We start from the raw sequence: 20,221 nt of genomic DNA, 5'->3' as shown, positions 1-20,221 counted from the left end.
AAAGTATATAACGGAATTCCATCATAAGTTTTTTTCTTTCTTTAATATCTATGTGATTTTTGCATCCCACAACCATCTCCACACAGCCTGACACACGTGAAATGAACATAAAATTAAATTTTCCAACGACGTATTGTTGTGCTGCAAACGTTTAGATTTTGGAGGAATGTGCTGAGATAGATTATATTTTCCAATGACGTATTTGGGGGCGTGTCTTGTGCTGTAATAGTATATATTTAGTAAAATCGCCACCCGGTAAACGTACAAATTTTTTGTCACCTCGAAGGGTCACGGGCCGCCTTTGAAGTCAAAATAACAATAGAATTCCTTAGAGTGAGCCAACTGTATATGTATATATTCTTTAAACTATGGTATTATTGATAAACACGCGTTGGAATCCAAACAAGCGTTGACAGAAATTTCCGAGCGAATTTCTTCAACGGAGTCTTAATTTTTTAAGAATGAAGATTTTTCTTCATATTCTTTCAACGTCCCAAAAAAAACCCAGATCTTGTGAAAAATCCCCAAATTTCTTGTATTTTCCTATTTTATAATTAGGAGAAAATGTTTAATAGTTATTTTTTATACAAGTCGATAAAATGGTATTTTATCGTCGACAATAATGCAATTTCATAATAATAATAAAAAATATTCAGAAATTATTATTTCAAGGAATTTATTACGAGTAGAAAAAATATTGTGCTGGGTTGGTGTTGGTTTCTATGTAATTTGACAAATAAATACAGCTGTCTCTTTAGTTGTCAGTTTTGAGTCAATATTTTTTAATTCTCTTTTGTGTCGATTGCTGATTGAATTGGAGCCAGAAATGGCTCAAAACGAAATAAGTAAATTACCAACAGATATTCAGGCTGAGGCGATAAACGCCATATGCAAACTACTTCCATTTAAATCCCGAATAACTTATGAAAAGGAATACGAAAATTTTCAAAAATGGAAGCAATTAAAAAACGTGCGAGAAGAAATTAAGTTTTTACCCTATCCTCGCTGTTAAAGTATCATTATTTAATCTACCCTTGCGGTTAAAGTACTATTTTATCTAGGCAATTTTAACAGTTGCTATGAAAAAAAAACATATAATTCATTATACAAAATACAGAAAAACATTGTGGATTAAAGCAGGTAAATAGACAGACATTTCAATAACGTCACAAGACAAAACCCTTTATACAAACCAAACAATAACACGCATAGGACATATCATGTTCGCTAGAATAAGAAAATGATATTATTTTTCCAAACTAAATCTTCGTACAAAACCGTCTTTTGTAGTCGCATTGACCCCTCGGGGTGCTGCGGATCACGTATCGAAACACTTATATATATTTGTATAAACTTAACCTTACTCCGGTATACAGGTAACACATCTTTGAAATCCTAAACACCCCTAAAAGCGACTGCCAAGAATAAAGGAGAAACGGATAGGATAAAACGGCTAAGAAAGAAGAAAGAGAAAAAAAAAAGAATTTTTATTAAGGTATCATATTAACCTACCGGAAACCCAACGTTAAAATGCAATTATTCCAAAAGTTCCCTCCTCGTCTTTCTTGAATCTTACGAGGGATTGTCAAAAAATACTTTAATAAATTTCACTTAGGTAATGAGTTTTTAATTTATTAAATCACTAGCGTGTACTAGCGACTTCGTTCGCGTCGAATTAATCGTTTGTAATGGTGATGATAAAGCAAAGCAAGAATTTCAATTAACATACAAATTGGATAAAATTTTCTCACATATATGTCAGCATGAGAAAAAACAATATGGCGATATTATTATATAACTTGGTAATATTTGAGGGGTAGTTTCATCTCCTTGGAATTTGACTTTCGAAAAATCCGTTTGCCAAAAATAAGCTTTTTACGTCAAGCAGTTCGTGGTTAAGAAATTACCCAACTTTTTGGAACACCCTGTATGATTTTTTAAAAAAATTCAAAATATGTAAGAAAACCAAATAAATTATGCTTGTTCAAGCGTTTTCCCGAAAGACTAACCGTTTTTTAAATAACAAATATTGTAATATTTGAGGGGCGTTTTCACCCTCTTGGAATTTGAGAATCGAGAAACCCCTCCTTATCGAACCTCTACACCCCACAGTCAATCCGTTTGTCAAAAATCAGCTTTAAACGTTAAGCAGTTTAAGCAGAATCGTGATTACTCGATGGTCATATTTTATGAAACACCCTGTATAAATTTATAAAAAATCTTAAATTATGTAAAACAACAAAATAAAATATACGTGTTTAAGAGTTTTTCCGAAAAACTCACCGGTTTTTAAATAGAAAATATTTTAATATTTGAGGGATAGTTTCACCCCCTTAGAATTCGAGTTTCGAAAAATCTCTTCTTATCGAACCTCTACACCCTAAAGCCAATCTGTTTTCCAAAAATCAGCTTTTTACGTCAAGCGCTTTAAGCAGGATCGTGATTAATCAATGACCAGATTTTTCAAAACACCCTGTATCATTTTTAAAAAAATCTTAAATATGGTAAAAAAAACAAAATAAAATATACGTGTTTAAGCGTTTTTTCGGAAACTTGACCGTTTTTTAAATAAAAAATATTGTAATATTTGAGGGGTGGTTTCACCCTCTTGGAACTAGAATTTCGAAAAATCCTTTCTTATCGAACCTCTACACCCTAGAATCAACCTGTATGCCAAAATTGAGCTTCTTACGTTGAGTGGTTTGAGCAGGATCGTGATTAATCAGTAAGTCAGTCACTTGGAAAAAAATTGAAATAAAAAATGCAGATCTGTATTCAAAAAAAAAATAATTTGGACTCTGTATCTCACAAACTATCAGCTAATTTGAAAATCTAAAAATACTACCAAATAGCCCTAATAAAGTGGCCGTAAGAATGTGTAAATAGATTTTTGTTTTTGTAAAAAGTAACGAAAGGAAAAAATAAAATTTATTTTCCAAAAAATTGTTTCTTTCCAAAAAACTCAGCAATCCTTAAAATTTTTAAAACTTTTTTGATGGCATCTTGGTAAACATCCCAAGGGCGCAGCTTTGCCCCAATTTAACTATCTTCGTATCTATTACGGTTTCCGAGATACCAATGCTCGTCCCTCGAATTTGTAGCACCCTCTATAATACATTAATTAAATTTCTTTTGTCAGCTAGACAAAATTTTTATTTGTTTATGGACTAAGACTACTAGATGGCAGGACCGGTTTCCCTACAGAAAAATATTTTTTGTTACTCTGAATTTTGAAGCTACCAATAAAAACAGAAAATAAAAATCGATAATTTTCGGACAGTGCCAATTGGTTACTATTCGACCAGATACTTTTTGTCTATTAGATATGCTATAAAAGCTGGCAATTATACAATACGACCATTGTAAATACCCGACAAATTCTTCAAGGCCGACAAGGCCGCTGCTTCTCACTGATAAGAAATAAAAATATTTGTTTAGATAATTTTCGAGGTATTTTTTCTTTCTGAATGCACATTTTAAAATATTTTATATTCTTTGTCCCCTTGACCTATTATCCTGGTTGCACGTATGGAAGTTCTGTTTCTTCTAGTTTTAGAAAATGTTCATATTTCTTTTTTCTTTGAAGGTGTAGTGTAAAATTAGATTAATTTATTAAGTTTAATTATAGTGTTTAGTGTAGCATGTTAGTGTAGTCTACCAAAAATAGTTTAGTAGTGTTTTTATAGTTTATTTTGTAGTTAAGTAGTAGGTGAAGGGATAATTTTGTTATTTTTTCTTTTTGTTTGATAAATTAGTAAGTTTGATAATTTGTTCAGTGTAGAATACAAGAATAAGTAGTTGTGTAGTGTTTTTAAGAGATTATATTCGTTTATTTTGTAGTTGAGTAGTAGGTGAAGGGGTATTTGGGTATTTCTTCTTTTTGTATTTCTTGTAATAATTGTAGTAGTTCTATTAAGTATTGTGATAGATACACTATATCTTCCTTCAACTTCGTTGAAAAGTGCTTTATCATATAATCTTGGTTTTATGATAGGTATCTGATTTATGATAGGATCTTGGTAGCAGAATATACGAAAAAAAATCTGATCAAATTTATTTGAAATTAAATTAATCTAGCCTTATTAATCAAATTAAACTAGTCAAATAATAACAATAGTTAGTTTCAAAATACTATACAGGGTGAGTTTCCTACGATGTTCTCTATGGGCATCTCGGAAACTACTGGAGATAGAGAGTCGGTTAATGGGAAAAGAATTGCAGTTTTGTGGAGTCATACATATGCGCCTTTCGGATTTTTCGGAGAAGTTCAAGGCTTATTAGATATTTCGAAAAAAACAAATTTTGGCTATTTTAAAACTTGTCTCTAATTCCATTATAATCTACCGTATGATCGAATAAAAACGGCGTCAACGATGGCTATGAAGTGAAGATCGCTGTCATTTTATATGTAAAATTATATGGGAAATATCATTGATCGTCATTTCATAGCCATCCCTGACGCCGTTTTTATTCGATCATACGGTATTTTAGACAAAAAGTTTTCAGATAAAAGTTGTAGATAATCACATATCTAATGAGTTTGTGTTTTCTGTTTTTTTTTCTAAAGTCTGTCATTTTTGACATATGACACAAACATATGTTTTTTTAGTAAACCATAGTTGGCCATGACTTCATAAAAAGCACCATTTTTTAAGCTTTTCAGCGATAGGTATAATATGTTTTTTTCGAAAAATTACAAGTTATAGCCAATTCTTTTCTTTCTTGGCTAATTTCCATAACAATAATACCATGCCAATTAGTTAGCATCAAAAATGTAAAAAGTTTTATGTTTTCAAAAAAGAAAATATCGTAAAATTCGTAAAGCACTCAATTTAGAATAAAATAATCTAAGAATGAAATGATTCTTTTATAAACCTGCATTAAATCGACTTAAAATAGGTAGGTATGTAACTTTTTTTTAAATATTAATTAATAGCCAATTAGCATAAAATTACCATAAATTATAAATAATGTACCAACATATCGAAATAATAATTTCTTTGTTAATACTGTTTAGAATTCTTAAAATAACAGACAAAAATAATCCACAGTTTACAGTAAAATAAAAGTTTCGTTTAAATTTCTTAATCAGCTGATCACATTAAAGTTCGCAGATACCCGGGCTATATTATTACATTACTCTGAGGAAAATAACGAAAATAATCGATATTTTGGACTCCGCCCCGAAAGCTTCACGATTTGTCCTCCAGTTAGCAGCACATTTTGTCTAGTCGGTTGACCAATGGTTGACCAACTTTAAGAATATATAAACAAGGATGAAACTAAACAAGTTTAAAACTACACGAATGCCCCTCGTACATCTACGATACGAGTAAGTCTCCCTTTTATTTCGGTGAGTTTGTCGAGTTCTTCAAACGAACCCCGGAGATCGCGCAGCTTCCGTGGAAGTCGAGTGTACCTTTTCAGTAACAATCGCCTGATACGCGTATCCCTATTGAGCCTTAATCAAATAGAATAGGTCGCATTATTGTCGCAGCATGTGCACCTACCTCCCACCGGCCGCCTCCTTTGTTTAGAACTTAGTTCCAAAGAGGTCCACCTTTTTGTTCTCTATCCGTTTAGTTTTTATTCGGGTATTGTGCGAACGCGACCCGAGCAATATAGGCATTATATAGGCTTTATATTGAAATAAAACAATGCGTGGGCCATATACAATCGCCATCAGTTGAAATGAAAGGAATGGGAGGAAAAAAAACGGTGGAAAAAGAAAAGAAATAGTCGCTGTGGTGTGTCTTTGGTTTCTTTTGAAAATTTCGTTAAACGTATACCTTTTATTTGATTGGATCATGTGTAAGGGGATATATTATAGAGTGACGTTTCTTAAAAACGATTGTGGGTATTTCGTCATTGAAACAGAACTGTAATAAATAAAAAAATTAGGTTTATTTATTTTTTGTAAAATGCCACTGACTATAATACAAACGGAAACAAAAAATAAAAATTGTAAATTTATTTGCTCAACTCTACGAACAAGTACTACTTTTAAAGCGTACTTTGCGACTACAAACAAAATAAGGGTGGCTCAAAAAAGTGTGAGTGGATCGTGCTGATTTTTTAAATGGAACACCCCGTATATTATTGCATTTTTGGCTTCCTTTCAGATCACTTTATATAATTCTAAGATGCGAGTAAATATATTTGGGTTAATTTCAGAGATAATAATAAATAAATATATATATTTTTCGCAATCTTTCTTAGAAAAAATATTAAAAATTGCAAGAACTGGTCCTGAAATAAAAACTATATTAGGTATTTACTTTAGATGGTTTGTACTTACTTTGCTATAAATATCGTAATCTTAAATTATACAGGGTGTTCAAAATTCTACGCCAAAGTGTCTAAAATAATTGTTATTTTTATTCTTTGTTTTTTTTTAAACGGAACACCCTGTATTTTATTTTTTTATTAGATGGAGAGTTAAAAAACGAGCATTTTTTTATATTTATAGTATTTTAAAATTTTTAATGATTTCGCAGATTCACGCATATTCAGGCATTTCATATTTTTCTTTCCAGAGAGAAAAATCATGGGGTGGCTTTGATAAAAATTTACTGTGGAAAATGCCATATGAAATAATATAAAACTGAGAATATCTGGGAAGCCGTTAAAAATTTTGAGATACTCTAAATACAAAAAAATTAAATTCTCCATTTATTGAAAAAATAATATGTAGCGTGTTCCATTAAAAAAAAAGGAAAATTATTTTGTATTTTAGAAAGTTTCGCGTAGAATTTTGAACTTCCTGTATGATTTACGATTACCATATTTATAGCAAAGTAAGAACAGACCATCTGAAGTAAATACCTAATATAGTTTTGGTTTCAGGACAGTTCTTGTATTTTTAATATTTTTTTCTAAAAAAGGTTGAAAAATATATTTTTTTATTTATTTATTAATATCTCTAAAATTATCGAAATATATTTGCTCATATCTGAGGATTATGTAAAGTGATCTAAAAGAATGCCAAAAATGCAATAATATACAGGGTGTTCCATTTAAAAAAAATCATTCCGATACATTCACACTTTTTTGAGCTACCCTGTAGAAGTTAAAATATTTTCTTTAATACATCCTAATACATACTTTAGGTTTGCACAAAATTTCCAAATTTTTTATTCTAGGAGCTACAGATGCCCGACGCACTATTGCCGGACCCTGCATGCTTATTCGTGTTATTTTGTTTATTTTTATACGTTTTGAATAAAATTAGAACAGCACTGATTTAAATCAGCCATATTAAACCTCCATGGCGCTCTTCTAAAGGTTGTTGTTTTGGTCCTTCCCTAAATCTTTTATTCAAAGATTTATCGTCTATAATTTGTTTTATTCTAAAACCTCAGCAACAGGACTGTAAAGGGAGACATCTTATTCTTTTTCCCTGAGATTTCTTACTCAACCAAGCGGAAAAATCACTTAATACAACAGAAAAACACGAACGGAAGTATAAAAGACCCGAAAAAACGGAAAATAAACCACCCGATTGTAAATAAAATGGCGCAAAGCATTTTCTGCGCGTTTTCAAAAGATACTTGTTCGATTTTGGGATCAGTGATACTGTTCGGGTTTGCCTTTTCAAAAAGCTCGTCGATGGCACTTGAGCGCCCACCGCAACCGACGGAATAAAAAAGAAATACCCACATTTTTGACCAGCAGCAACCTTTTAAATTATAATCGCTATCTGTGTGTATACTCTGCCTTGGTCCTTGTCAAAAGGGAGATATCCTTTTTTTAGATATATGCACTTATTCGTAGGGAGATGTTTTGTGATTTTTTTCTAGAGGTCTAGAGGATGTTTTTTTTATTTTGTTCGTGTAGTAATATGTCTCTGGTAAGAATAGAAAGGAGAATTTAGGTTTATGTTAGTCAGGAAACTTTATATTTTTTACTAGACTGGGTTTTGAAGTACTGCATTTCTTTGAATTGAGGCTAGTAAAATGTTTTTTAACTTTAAAAGATGTCTCCCGTTTAATTATAGCCAGTTTTTCTTATTATTGGACAAAAACAAGTAAAATAAATGCAATAGTAAAACAAAATAACAACTAACAAAACAAACTAACAAAAACAAAAAAACTAAACTAACAAAAACAAAAAAAAATAATAACAAAAACACTAAATAACAAACATGCCGATTGGATTTATTTTGATTGTATTGAAAAAAAAAAATTTTTAAATCATTTGTATCCAATAAAAATGCTAAAATATCCAACTTTTCTATTTATTGTTAAGTACAGCTAAAATGTATAAAACTCTTTGCTAAGGGTTGTTATTGTAGTTTTACTAAATCTTTTGTGTTGAAACAATGCTATAGGGATTAACTCGAAGAGGTAGGTAAGCTTATTTAATAAGCTATGTTAGTTAATTGTCCATTATATTGTAAAATCCCCTGTGAGTGATTCTAAAATAACAAATATATTCCAATTATTTATACAGGACGTTTAAAAACAGATGGGAAAACCCCTCAAAAGTCAAAAAATAAAGCATAACGTCGTGCTTTATAGAGGGTGAGTCTTAAATAAGTGCAAATATTTTCAGGGCTGGTAGATCTCGATAAAACAAACATATTTTCTCTTTACCGCTTTTCAATCAGTCCAAAATAACCGAGTTATTTAGTTAACTTTGAAAATTTACAAAAAAATGATCTTTTGCTTAATTTTTCTTTAAAAAACCACTGGATCTTTCTGAGTTTTCTTTATTGTAAATTTAATCTACTACCTAGGTTGTCATATTATCAAGAAATTAAGTTTTTTAACTAAAAAATTTTTCAAAAAATTTCAAATTTTAAAAGCTTTTTTTTCGCGAAAAATACCTCATAATCGTGTTTCTGTAGAGTCGTTATTTGACATAATTTGACACAAATTATAACAGCAAAATGTAATTCAAGTAATGCAAGTAAAGTAATTATTGGCAAAAAATAAACATGTTGAGTAGATTAGAGTAGAGAGTTATTTGAGTGAAATGATAAATTTGGGAAATTTTTATTTTTTAAATTAATCATATTTTTTTTCGAAAAAATGATAAAACAGTTTCTGTTGAAATTTTGGCACAAAAACATTTAAAATTTATGATTTCAATCTAATAACTATTTAGTCAACATGTTTAATTTATGTTTATTGACAATTTAGAATTTAGAACCATCACTTTTGGCGATTTTTACCAAGTGACTTTTTTTACGTAAACAACGTCGTAAATGTATATTTTTTACTTAGTAGTTTTGTACAAGTTTGAAAAGTTATTACATTTCAAACCAAAAAAATATATAGGTGGCGTCCTCTACAAGTAGAAAGTAGAAAGGAGTCATATTGACGTATAAATCGAATTTATCATGTCAAAAAACTCCCAGACACCAATTTTCATCCAAATTTTGACGTTACTTTAGAAATAACTTGGAAAAAATCGAAATAAAAATGAAACTTCTACACCCTGTATCTCCGAAACTAAGCATATTAGAACATACATTTATACGAACTTTTTTATTTATTTTTATCTGCAGAATATGCTGCCGAAGTTTCCGGTATACAGTTCGATACAATTCAAAAATCATATCTACTTTTTTCTTGAAAAACATGGATTGGTATGGCCATCATTTGCCTTTTTCTTGTCATCGTCTGTCGATATCTTCCCTGAGCCGTCGTACACACTATATTTAGTTTTCCCAGTAATACACTACTCAAAACAATTATCGCATATTAGAATAAAAATAATTATTACATATTTGTAAATGAAGCATGCATTTTTCTGCCTTTCTCTTGTAAGTTTTTTTAGGGTAATTAGGGTACGCACTGGTAAGTAATTTTTAGTCGGCCGACTATTTAGTTGCAAAAGTGAAAACAATACATTCTTATGAAGCCGATCGACCCAATATTTGATTACATTGCGTAGCCTAGGCTATGCGCTGACAGGCAATTTTTAATCGGCCGAATATTTAGTTGCATATATGTAACCAATGTATCCTTATGGAGCCGGATCACATGCAATCAAATAGTCGACCGATACACTTCATAAGTATGTATTGTTTTCACTTTTGCAACTAAATAGTCGGCCGACTAAAAATTACAGGTCAGCGCGTAGACTTATTGTATCGAATTTCCCTTCACGTATCCATACTATTTAAAATCGTAAGTCAGAGAATTCAAAGTGGCTTGTTTTTCAAATTAATATTTTTTTAGAAAATACGCGATCATTGTTTTGAGTAGTGTATATAGTTTTATTTCCAATCCCTTTTTACACAGATCATAACAAACCCAAATCTAAATCAATCATCAAAACCATTCCCCGTCCACTAAGTCCATTACTTACAATCCCTCTCGTCGATGTGCACCAAAGCGTCAAAGAATATTTTAAAAAGAGGGCGTGTTTCTCGATCTTTCGGAACAATTAAATTTTCGGCAAGGGCCAAACGAAAAACGAGGAGGGTGAGGGGAGGAATTATAGCGAAAAACTTCCGCGCGAACAGTCGCATCAAAATTTAATTATAAAATACATATTATTATGAATCGAGCCAGGAGAACGGGATGGTAGTCATTGCCATCGTTTCTATTCATCGGACAATCCACATTCGAAACGAAATGAATGAATGGGTCACCCTATCGTTCCGTTCGTTGTTCACTGTTCACCGCTGTTCTCTGTCTCTTTATTTCCCCGTGCATCCTGTATTTGTAGCCAAGGATGGGTAAGAAATGTCGTTTATTTTCGTACTTCTATATTTATTACACGTTACGTTTGGTAGCGTTCATAATGTGGCGATTTTGAGGACTTTTTAGGTGGGAATTCTAGTTCCTTAGTTCCAGTTTCTCCAGAGGAATAGTTCCTTGAACTAGGTCTTTAGTTCACAGTCACATGGCGTGTCGCAGAACTACGCCGACAGGATCCAGAGGTTGGAAGCGTCTTGAGGCTAACCGACAATGTACATGGTCAAGCAAGGCCTGGTCACCAAGGAATGGTCCCCGAGTAAGCCGACTTATCCCAATCTATGGAATACCCTGATTGAACTGAGAGAAGCCCTGCTAAACAACAACATTACACGAAGCTGGCGTGTGGACTCGATGGTTTTAGTTGTGTTGGTGTATAATCCGGAACATGATTGAAGTCTTGTTCAGATTTACGGGAATCGAGATCTTCTTATGAAAAAAAAATTCTTTGCCTCCGGTACAGATACCGCCACGTTTTGGAAATAGCTCAAAACAAAACAAAATTGAACGAGACAACAAAAAATGCCAAAAAAATCCCCCCTCGCCCTCCTCACGAGTAGTTTTCAGGCGCTTTTAAGAATCGAAAGTAGGTCGAGGCAAACCGAAGTGGGGCTGTACTCCGTTGCAAAACCAGGCGAACCAGACCGGTAAACTACGGTAAAGAGCGGTTCCTGAAAAACATCGGTTTCATACGGAACGGTTTGGTAAAATACTGGAAACATCAAATAATGTTGACGTTTTCTAAATTTCAATACCTCTATTATAAAATGTATCTTTTATGCTTTTTTAATGTACCTGTTCTCTCCTTTTACGTTTGCTTCTTCTTTTCAATGGAGTTTAATATTGAAAAGTACTTTATTAATAAATTGTTAAACTCGTTAGACAGCTCAAGTGAGGATCTGCAGGTCCAATATTAAAACAGATCAATAATAAATAAACAAATCTAATCAATATTTATATTTTAAAATTATATAAGGATTCTTGCCACTTAACTGCTTATATAGAAATTTAATTCTACCCTGTCTTTGTCATAATGTGGATCAACCTGCTCTCACTACCGGTTTCGGAGCCCTACTCCATGATCAGGTGAGCCTGGGCAGATCCACAAAATGACAACCACAGCGCAGAGATAGTTAATTCCGACTTGTCGGAAAGTGTCGGTTAGATATTAAGTCCCGAACGGGAGATAGCGGCCTGCGTGCAATGGTAGAACTTTCGTACCACCGGGGCGCAACCATCGCCCAACCAAACCAAACACAGCGTAGAATTAAATTTCTATATAAGCAGTTAAGTGGCAAGAATCCTTATATAATTTGATTATATACCTATACTGCAAAAAATTTGTTTTCTATTTTATTTATTTTTTATAGCTTACAAAACATTCACGATTCCTTGTTGTCTTGTTTTTTATGTTTTCTTAAATGTTCCTGACTTTAAGAAACAATAGCTGCATGATAAGTTTAAATGGTCCTAAAAAGTCATTCTATTTAGTTAATGAAATGTATTTACCTTTACTGCCTACCTCCATTGCTTTTGGATGTAAATACAAAATATTATTACAAATTTTAGAAATTAAATGAGAATTTTACTCGAACTTTCAATATTTGCTTGATTTCTGTCACATAAATGACATTGATTGACAAACAAAACCAGAAAAACCAGCCTTCTCGCGCTGGTTAGTTTGGTGACAGTTGTAACCGAATTTTTCAGGAACCGTGTTCCGTAATAAGAAAACTTTCCGGAAACCGATAGAAACGGAACATAAAACCATAACCAAGGTAAGCAACGGAATACACCCTGGGTCAAGACAACTGGAAATATACCGAAATGCGTCAAAGTTGGGCAACAAAATGCCACCTTGGCATGTTTCGAAGAGTTTCTCAGATAGTGTAGACTATGACTGTTTAACGTAGTAAATGAGTAATAAATACCAATCTTACTACGTCGTCCCAACCCTTCCTTGCAGACTCACCCCGTGTTGCTGCTGCGTGGCATTACGGTCTCGGCCCGGCCGTATTGAATACATGAAGCCAGTTATTAGGTCCCATTGTTAGCCTGTAGCTAACAGATCGTATAAATTATATTGTAAACAGTGGCGTGTGTTTAGTTTTATTGTTCGAATTAAACTGCGGTCGGGCTCCCCTTCCGCGCCGTGTGCCCTCTATGGGGGACGACGTGACCAGTAATTGATGACGATTTAATTTGGAAGATGAGCGGTTTAATTGAGACTAGCGGGGGGAGGTCATTGTGGAGTTTCTTTTATTTCGGTAGTAAGAATGATTTGAATTTAATAGTGCACAGATAGGAAGAGGAAAGAGTCTTTGACATGTGACGTGTAAAATTAAAATAATGTGGATGAGGATAATGGAGGATTTTAATATAATGTAAACTCGGTATAAAAAGAAAATTAAGACTAAACTCGTAACTGGCAATACAGACAATTCCGGTTATGTTACTAAAAGATGTTATTAGATAATAATTATCTACAGTTTTTGTAGATGTGGACGTAGATAGATGGGTGGGCAGAAGTTAATCACCGCGACTTTATACAGGGCGGTCCGAACTGTATTCCGGAAACTTTGGCAGCATATTCTGCAGATAAAAATAAGTAAAAAAAGTTCGTATAAATGTATGTTCTAAAATGCTTAGTTTCAGAGATGCAGGGTGTAGAACTTTTTTTTTTTTTAATTTTTATTGCGATTTTTTTGAAATTATTTCTGAAGTAACTTCAACATTTGGATGAAAATTCGTGTCTGGAAGTTTTATGATATATGAGGGATTTGATTTTGATGACAAATGACTCGAAACTATGATTCCTACTTGTAGGGGACGCCACCTAAATATTTTTTAATTGGTTTAAAGGGTAATAACTTTTCGTCCGTACCTGTAAAAAACTAATGAGTAAAAATATATATTTACGACATTTTTTAAGTAAAAAAACGTTTCTTAGTAAAGGTAATGGTTCTCAAGATATTTGAAATCTAAATTATTAATACCTGTCATCATTGACATAAATTAAAAATGTTGAGTGAATAGTTATTAGACTGAAATCATAAATTTGAGATGTTTTTGTGCCAAAAGCTCAACAAAAACTGTCTTATCATCATTTTTTCGAAGAAAAATTTATGATTAATTTAAGAATAAAAGTTTCCAAATTTATCATTTCAGTCAAATAAGTATCTACTCGACATGTTTATTTTTTGTCAATAGAATTATTGACTATTTTCGTTCTAAATATTTTGAGAACGGCTGCTCGTAGTGATTTTTATCAAGAGACATTTTTTACGTAAAAAACCAAGGAAATGTATATTTTTTCACTCAGTAGCTTTTATACGAGTACGGGCGAGAGAAAAAAGTGATTACTCTTCAAAACAGTTAAAATACATGTATGTAGATGGCGCCCCCTTCAAATCTCACAAAATCAAATTTCTCATGTCAAAAAATAGATAATCTTCTATAAGAAAATAAACCTACAAAATAAAAAAGGTATTTTTTTAAACACCACTGCGTTGAATCCAAAGGGAATCAGTGGATTTCTACAAGGGTTCAGGAGGTACCGTATATGATCGAAAAAAAAACGGCGTCTATGGCGATGAAATGAAGATCGCTGTCCTTTTATAAGTATGTAAATTTATATGGGAAATGTTATCGATCGTCATTTCCCAACCAACTGGACGCCGTTTTTTTTTCGACCAGATGGTATATCCTCCCGTCCGCAAAAGCAAAAAAATCACAACGAAAAAAATTAAAATTATATTTAATGTACCTATCTAAATACAATTCAAGAAAATTTTAGTTATAAGCAGATAGATAAACCGTTGACGTTCTGTTAAAATGATATTACATGAAATCAACATTACAGTGGTGGAGTGTTGGAACTTCTGCTGTTACAACAGCAAAATAAAACACCAATTCCCTCCTTTTCATGTGGAAAAATAAAGTTTAAAATTTCATTTTAACGTTGTTCGATGTAAACCATTCGTCCATTATTTCAACATTAAAGTAAAATGAAATACATCCCTATCAGCTAAGGAGGTCATAGAAAACTATTTGAGACGCCCTGTATAAAAAGAGTTTTTGGAAAAAAGTAAGAATACCAATGGGTCGATTGGTTAAATAATAATAAAAATATTAATGATTTTAGATTAGAGAAGGTTACACACAATAAGACAACAGTTCTTAATCAGACAAAAAACATGTATTTCTTTAATAATACTAATATATACATTTGCTAGTGTTTTATCAACGATTTTGTATATTATGAGATATTAAAACATCTTTATTTAAATCTTGATAATATACATTTCTGGACAATAAACATTTTTAGTACTAGAGTGTACCTAATCAAAACATAGATACATAAATACAAATTTAATACATTAATTAATTGTCTTGATATTATAATACATATACAAATCACTCACTATTCATTCCTAGACTTAAATATTAATATAAAATCAGGTTATATATATACATGTCATAAAAAAACACCTCCTCAAAGTAGTTTATATATTAAAGCAAAATCATATATCATAATGAAGCATTGTGATACCAAATTTATTGAAATTAATGGCCATTATTTAATTTTTAAGATTTTTTTATTGTATTTATGACTCAGTATAACTTTTGACAGTCTTGTTGGGTTTTTTTTACCCAACAGGACCCCTCTTACCTTATTACTTACCATTACTAACAGTTGTTATTGACATCTAAGAGGATTTGAATGATTGATGTATTGTTTTTAATTCAAACTCATCTGATTTTGCCTGGAATCTATAAATAGTATCGTGGCGAAATATTTAGTCGTTTTGATATTATACCCACTTTAGTATATTCCAGAACAATTTTCGAAGCATAAATGAATCATACTGATCAATTTTTGTTTTATAAAAGTTCATAAAATCAGTTTAATTTAAAGTGCACTAATTTGAAAAAAAAATTAATTAAAAGGTAACAGAAATTTTACCTAAAATATGATTAAAATTTCACAGTTTAAAAACAAGGTACTTCTTGATTTGGACCATCCCTTATCTACCTTTACACTAACCAAACATTACAATTTGCTCCCCCTGAAAAAAATACCCAAAAATCATCCAGACTTTCTACGTATTCCTCATGGGTAAATTTAATTAAGTATTGACAAGTCTCCAGTTACCATGTAATATAATGGCATAGTAACCCGTATAATAAGGGCTCTAGACGTTGAGATTAGTGCGGCGGGATAATAGTCATACGTGTACCCTCCTCTTGACGCTCTGAAGATCGGGCTATTGTTTACCCATGTTTATTAGCATATTGCAAACGCTGAAACTTAATAATACAAGGACAATAGCAGACAGTAATGTTTTCTGTAGTGATACATTGAATAAGAAGACTAAAAAAGGCTTCAAATATGATTTTTATGTTTGTATGAAAGATGTAGACCAAGAGGAAGACCAACCAAAACATGCAATGACACAGTAGAGAAGTAATACCGTATGATCGAAAAAAATGGCGTCCAGTTGGCTTGGAAATGAAGATCGATGACATTTCCAATATAATCTATACTAATATACAGGGTTCTTCACCACATACGACACGGAGTATTGTAGCTAAACGATGAGATTTTTACAAATTGTAAGTTTTGGGTTCGATGAAGGACTATTAGAGGTACAATTTAAAAATAATTTTACAAGATACAGAGTGTCCCAAATAAGTAAAAAATATCAAAGTTGTATTTTTTTAAATGGAACACCCTGTATATTATTACATTTTTAGTTTCTACGATTAAAATAAAGGTAAATTTGATTAAGATTAATTATACTTAAACTTTACCGTTTTTGAAATATTTTCAATTTTGTGAAATTGCAGTAAAAATGTTAAGGCTTCATTTCTCCAAGGGTATCAAAGTTTTTAATACTAAATATTTACTGAAGTTTTTTTACTGATCAGTTATTGTGTTGCAATAATAAAAATAATACTACCTTATACAGAGTGTCTAAAAATTTATTTTAAATAATTATTAGCTTCAAACGGCAATAACTTGTTTAATTTAAATGGAACACACTGTATATTTTACGAAAATCAGATGCACAATTTAATTGTCTATCAAATTATATTATACCATTTTTTACCTATTTCTTTAAGGTTCCGTAGAAAATGCATTTTCTTGTAATTTAGAACTTATTTATCAATATACCCATGGACTATTGACATTTTAGATTATTTTTAAAGATGTACCAAATTTTTGAAGAGTACAGATACTAATATTGTCGATATAATTCGTTATTTCATTAAAAAATAAAAAAAAACTGTTTAAATATTTGTTAAAGAGGATCAGTTAATATGATTCCAGTATTCAAACAACATTAACTGACTGTTTGCTTTGATTAATAATAATTGCTCCAAATACTAAAAAACTGAATTTTGTATGGGCATTAGACAGTGTGATAAAAAGTAACACCTTAAAAATGATATTTCATTTTTTAATAAATGCTTATTTATAACTACAGAGACTTTAATTTGATAACTTATTATTATATTGATTTCTGACTCAAATCCACATTTATTTATAATAATTTAATAACGAACACAATTAAGTATGTAATTAATTAGTATATGGGCGCAAATAATGGTGTTATATTTAATTAATGGTATACTCTTTTATAAAGATTTAAATAGTTTTCTTTTGCATACAAATGGGCTAGTAATATTATCGTTTTGCTAAAAACGATAATATTACTAGTCTGTACATTTTGTACATTTGTTGCTTTAAAAACAATCTAAAATGTCAATATTCCATGGATATATTGATAAATGAGGTCTAAATTATAAGAAAATGCATTTTCTACTAAAACTTGAAGGGATAGGTAAAAAATGGTATAATGCAATTTGATAGACAATTTAATTGTGCATCTGATTCTCCTAAAATATACAGGGCATTCTATTTAAATTAAAGAAGTTGTTGCCGTTTGAAGTTAATAATTATTTAAAGTAAATTTTTAGACACTCTCTATAAAGTAGTATTATTTTTATTATTGCAACACAATAACTGATCAATAAATAAACTTCATTAAATATTTAGTATTAAAAACATTGATACCCTTGGAGAAATAAAGCTTTAAAATTTTTACTGCAATTTCACAAAATTGAAAATATTTCAAAAACGTAATGTTTAAGTATAATAAACCTTAATCAAATTTACCTTTATTTTAATCGTAGAAACTAAAAATGTAATAATATACAGGGTGTTCCATTTAAAAAAATACAACTTTGATATTTTTTATTTATTTGGGACACTCTGTATTTTGTAAAAATATTTTTAAATTGTAGCTCTAATAGTCCTTCAACGAACCCCAAACTTACAATTTGTAAAAATCTCATCGTTTAGCTACAATACTCCGTGTCGTATGTGGTGAACAACCCTGTATAAAATCCTTAATTGACTCACATACTGATTAATCACGATCCTGCTCAAACCACTCAACGTAAGAAACTCAATTTTGGCATACAGGTTGATTATAGGGTGTAGAGGTTCGATAAGAAAGGATTTTTCGAAATTCCAGTTCCAAAGGGGTGAAACCACCCCTTAAATATTACAATATTTTTTACGTTATTTAAAAAATGGTCAAGTTTCCGAAAAAACTCTTAAACACGTATATTTTATTTTGTTGTTTTACATATTTTAAGATTTTTAAAAAAAATATACAGGGTGTTTCATGAAATATGACCATTGTATAATCACGATTCTGTTTAAACTGTGTACAGTAATGTTAGTGTGTACAGTATAGTTACCGACTGTGTATAATTGCCACAACTAAAATATCTCAAAAATTCGCTCATTAATAAAATATTCTTAAAAATACTTAAAAAAAATAGAGAATATTGTATAAAAGATACACTTTAAAAAAAGTATATTATCAATTAAAGTTATTAAAGCTTTCATTATTTAATTTTTACGCAAAAAAAATCATACATCTTATTCATTTAATGGTTTCACCTTTTATTAATTATAATATCATCAACTATGTATACATTTTTACTATGTTATTCTATTACTACATCTAGGTTTTTTATATACAACATTTATAAAATGTAATAATATGTTTTGTTCTTTTTCCTAATACACAAATTTCATATAATTATATATTTTTGTTTGTTCATGTACAAGGAATCCCTAAAAAGTATTCTCTCTAAAAAATCTATTTAGTTTAAAAAACGTAGAATTTTTGAAAGTATGGATTTTAAATAATATCTTTAGAAATCCCTTGTAAAAAATATTATAACAAATGTAAAATTTTTCGATATTATATTGAAATAATAGTTTTATAAGTTTAGGTACAAAAATAACTTAAAATAAGTGATTATAAAAGTAATAAAAGCTGATTAAAAATATCTAAAGTTCTAAATAAGGTTCTTAAGGAAAAATTAAATTTATTTCTTGACTAGATTGTTATACAGGGTGGTCCGAACTGTATTCCGGAAACTTCGGCAGCATATTCTGCAGATAAAAATAAGTAAAAAAGTTCGAATAAATTTATGTCCTAAAATGCTTGATTTTGGAGAAACCGGGTGTAAAAGTTTCATTTTTATTTCGATTTTTTCCAAATAATTTCTGAAGTAACGTCAATATTTGGATGAAAATTGGTGTCTCGGTGTTTTTTGATATGAGAAATTGGTTTTTGATATCAACATGACTCCTACTTGTAGAGGGCGCCGCCTACTTATTTTTTAACTGTTTTGAAGAGTAATAACTTTTTGTCTGTACCTGTATAAAACTACTGAGCAAAAAACATACCTTTGCGAGGTTTTTTACGTAAAAAAGGTCTCTTGGTAAAAATCGCTACGAGTAATGGTTCGCGAGATATTTGGAATCAAAATTATCAATATCTGTCATCATTGACATAAATTAAACAAGTTGACTAAATAGTTATTAGACTGAAATCATAAATTTGAAATGATTTTGTGTCAAAAGTTCAGCAGAAACTGTTTTATCATCATTTTTTCGAAGAAAAATTTATGATAAATTAAAAAAAAATAAAAAGTTCCCAAATTTATTGTTTGAGTCGAATATGTAACTATCTACTCAACATGTTTATTTTTGTCAATAATGACCTGTATTGACTATTTCCATTGTAAATATCTTTAGAACGGTTGCTCGTAGTAATTTTTACCAAGAGGCGTGTTTTACGTAAAAAATCACGGAAATATATATTTTTTCACTCAGTTGTTTTATACAGGCACAGACGAAAAGTTATTACTCTTCAAAACAGTTAAAACACATGTAGACATCAAAATTAAATTTCTCGTGTCAAAAAACTCTCTCTCTCTCCCCCAGACACCTATTTTCACCCAAATATTGACGTTACTTCAGAAATGATTTGGAAAAAATCGAAATAAAAATGAAACTTCTACACCCTGTATCTCCGAAACTAAGCAATTTAGGACATACATTTATACGAACTTTTTTACTTATTTTTATCTGCAGAATATTCTTCCGAAATTTCCGGAATACAGTTCGGACCACCCTGTAT

Source organism: Sitophilus oryzae, unplaced genomic scaffold, assembly GCF_002938485.1.
Source record: "Sitophilus oryzae breed Bouriz unplaced genomic scaffold, Soryzae_2.0 scaffold_682_pilon_pilon, whole genome shotgun sequence".
NCBI lineage: Eukaryota > Metazoa > Arthropoda > Insecta > Coleoptera > Curculionidae > Sitophilus > Sitophilus oryzae.
The sequence above is the reverse complement of the archived record's forward strand: the minus strand, read 5'-3'. Positions refer to the sequence as shown.